At 35.3% G+C, this 3,638-nt stretch overlaps 1 pseudogene; it reads left to right on the top strand.

The window, feature by feature from the left end:
- Nucleotides 1–658: 658 nt before the first annotated feature.
- LOC114723579 (pentatricopeptide repeat-containing protein At1g06140, mitochondrial-like) lies at nucleotides 659–3,475 on the top strand (annotated as a pseudogene).
- The last annotated feature ends 163 nt before the right edge of the window (nucleotides 3,476–3,638 follow it).

Below are 3,638 nucleotides of genomic sequence, written 5' to 3'. Positions count from 1 at the left end.
TTGGCATCAAATAGCACTGCTGACCCTACATATTTTGTTCTAAGGGCTTTCATTATTACTAATCAAAACTTGTAGATCTATTTGACTAGTTGCTTATTCATGTAAATAGAAATTTACACTTAATTACGTTTGTAACATTAATTTATAGGCAGCATCCCTGTCCTCTTTTATTATTATGAAATGTATGTATGTTCTTACATGTCTTAGAATTAATATATGTGTACTTGAGATGAGAATAATTATTACCTCAAGCAATTGTTTATTTGTTTTAAGGCTTAATGAATGTGAGTTCTCTTATATTTCATGTTGGTCCTCTAATTTTCGAGGCATGACACTTATCTTATTGCTTTTTGATTGAATTCTTCAAAGTTTCTTCAAACTCCAGACTAAAATTCTTTAGTTACGAAGGGATCACCTCGCGGATTCTTTTTGATATAGAGAATCCTCATACAAGAAGAATAATATAGAGTACTAGATGTATTAAAAATTAGTTTAGAATATTGGATATTATTGATACAATAATTCTGAGTGCAGCTTGCTAGATGCTAAGTATTGCTGAAAATATTTGAGTAATAAGAACACCAAAAATTATTTTAAAATAATGGATGCAATCTTCAATTTTTACGCCCAATTTTTACACCCAAAACAGCGTAGTTTGGATAGAGGAGGAGAAGTCGATGATAAGCCTGGTTCCTAATTATACTTTCAGACCTCCGTCATTCTGTATTTTTCAACTTTCAAATTCAACCAACACAATCCGTGAAAGCTAAAGAAAAATGGTTGATCTGAGCAAATGGCTTTCGGAGAAGCCTCCGCGCACACGCAACTGCTGAACTGCCCGTTTGGCTCTGGATGCAAGGTTGGGTAGGTTAAGCTTTTTCTCTTCTAGCCGGGCTTTTCAAATCATATACTGTTTTAACTTCTAAGAAAATTCTTGGGTTTTGGTGAATTAAATACATTTTTTAATCTTTTCTCTGCCTCAATTATTGTACCCTTTTCGATTCTATGAAGATTGGATGTAGGTGTAGCCGTTTATCATTTAGATTCTCTGAATGGTCTGATTGAAGAAGTTTGCTGTATATCTGAAGTTCTTTTTTGTTTCTATAGGCATGCAAAGAGTTCATGCAGTATGCTCCATTTCCCTTGGTTTAATTGTCAGACCCAGTTGTAAATATTATCGGATTGAAGTGTGGCATTAGGGACAACAATAGAAGGCATACGGTTTTTGCTGGAAGCCTGAAAGAAAGTTTTTCTTTTCTTTTCTTTTCATCTCTATTGGAAAGAAGGTGATTTGATTCTTAGAGCTCAACATTGGATAACCTCATAACAAAAACCAAGTAACCTCGTGGACGATGGCATCTAAAGAGCTAATTATATCAGTAGGAGGATTTGAATAATTAGCTCTTTTGGTGCAGTCACAGGATACTTATAATTCAGTCCAAAAAAAAGAAAAGAAAAGAAATAATTATAACACATAATTTGACAATTTAAAATTTGAGGGACCTTTTGACTTGGTTGTTTTTCATTTTAATTTTGCAATGCATATGCACTTCCATTGCATGCATTATGATTGTGATTGGATGCTTAGATATTTTCTGTTTGTTAGTCACTGTTGATGCAGAAACATTTTGTTGCTTCTTGCTTGTTACATTGACTTGTTGGGTTATCTTGTTTTGGAAATTTGGTTGCGTACTGCACTTAATTTTAGCCTCTTGTATAATTTTCAGTATTACGGTTATTTGAAGATTTGGATCTTTTGTTGCTTGAAGCATGAACAGTTATCATACTGCCTCAGTTTTTTAGCTTTTCAAAAAGATGGCGGGACCATCAGTAAGGATTATCTTGGATATAGAGGAGGATCTTTTGTTCAAACTTCCCATTTGTATTTATCTCCAAAAAAAGCTGTTTTCTCCAGATTGTAAGTATATGCTTTTGTCTTAATAGAGTGATCGCACACTTATTCTTTGTTGAATATGAATGTTAAAGCATATGGTTTATCCAAGTTAGCTCGTGGAAACAATTTTCAGTTCACCAGGATTCAGACTAGGATTTTCTGTACAGTGAAGAGAAAAGTATTGGGTTATGGTTCAGTGGATATGTCAGAGAATGGTTATGCATCTTTCTTGGATAACTGTTCAGAAGTACCTTCCTTGAAGAAATTGCATGCTCGAATTATTGTTTGTGGGCTTGAAAATTGCAATTTATTAGGCTCTAAGCTTTTGCATTGCTATGCTAAACTTAACCTAGTAGGTGAATCTCGATGTGTTCTTCGTAGAATTGTTAGTGGTGATCTTTCTGTTTGGAATTCGTTACTTGTTGGGTGTTATAGGGCCGGCAACTATGAAGAAGTTCTTATTCGATATTTGGATTTGAAGTGTCAGAAAATTGGTTTAGGTGGTTCAGCAATTACTGTTATTCTGAGAAGTTGCGTTGATCTTGGGAGGTTTGATTTGGAAGAAAAATTCATGTGGATACCTTCAAATTCAATCTGAATGTGGACTGCTTTGTGGGTAGTTCTCTTATTAAGCTGTATTCTAAAGCTAACGATTTGGAAAGTGCCTCTAAGGTGTTTGATGAAATTATTGACAAAGATCATGTGGCATACACATCAATCATCACTGCTTTTGCTCAGTGCAACCTTAGTGCTTATAAGGCCTTTCAGATTTCTCTTAGAATGCAGAAGAAAAAGCTGCAACTGAATCGAGTGACATTAGTGAGCCTGCTTCAGGCAGCAGTTCAATTGGGAGCACTAGAACAAGGTCGTGCAATCCACGGCTATGGCCATTAGACAAGGAATTGGCATGTCAGATGAGATTTTTGAAACAAGCCTCATGGACATGTATTACAAATGTGGGCACCCACAAATGACTGCTCTGATATTTGTAAAATGGATGTGAGAAGGGTTGGTTCATGGAATACCATGATTGCTGCTTATCTTCAGATGGGACAAGAATTAGAAGCAGTCAGACTTTTCTGTCATATGACGTGTGAAAATATTTTGCCTGATTTGTTAACCTTAGCCAATGCACTTTTGTCTTGTTCTAATTTAAATTATATACGTCAAGGGAAGAGTATCCATGGTTACATGATACGGAGGGGGATGGAACCTGATCTGGTTGCTAGCACTGCTTTGGTTGATCTGTACTCTAAATTTGATGTAACCAAAGCTAGAAAAATGTTTGAAAGCTTGGGGAATAAGGACGTTGTTCTATATAATGTTATGATGGCCGGTTTCCTCCAAAATGAACTATCTTTGGAGGTTATAAATACTTTCAATGAAATGGTCAAAATAAGCATTCGGCCAAATGTTGCTTCATATCTGAATTTACTTTCTGCTGTATCAATTTTGAGAGAATTTAGGATAGCTAGGTCCATCCATGGGTATTTATTGAAGCATGAATTTCTCATGAATGTGGAAGTTGTGAATCAAATAATTAACACTTATGCTAATTGTGGGAATATATTTTTATGCTGAGAGAGTCTTTTTTGTGCAAGATATAGGGACTTGGTTTCATGGACTTCGATGATGAGAGGTTATGTTTACCATGGCTGCCATTATGAAGCCATAGTTTTGTTTCGTTTGATGCAAAAAGAAAATCTGAACCTTGACTCTGTTACTTTAACAAGTCTGATTCAGG

Source organism: Neltuma alba, unplaced genomic scaffold (genome assembly GCF_004799145.2).
Source record: "Neltuma alba isolate B1F8T4 unplaced genomic scaffold, ASM479914v2 tig00012146_pilon, whole genome shotgun sequence".
NCBI classification, from domain to species: Eukaryota; Viridiplantae; Streptophyta; class Magnoliopsida; order Fabales; family Fabaceae; genus Neltuma; species Neltuma alba.
Note: the sequence above shows the minus strand (reverse complement) of the source record. Positions and strands in the feature narration are given on the sequence as shown.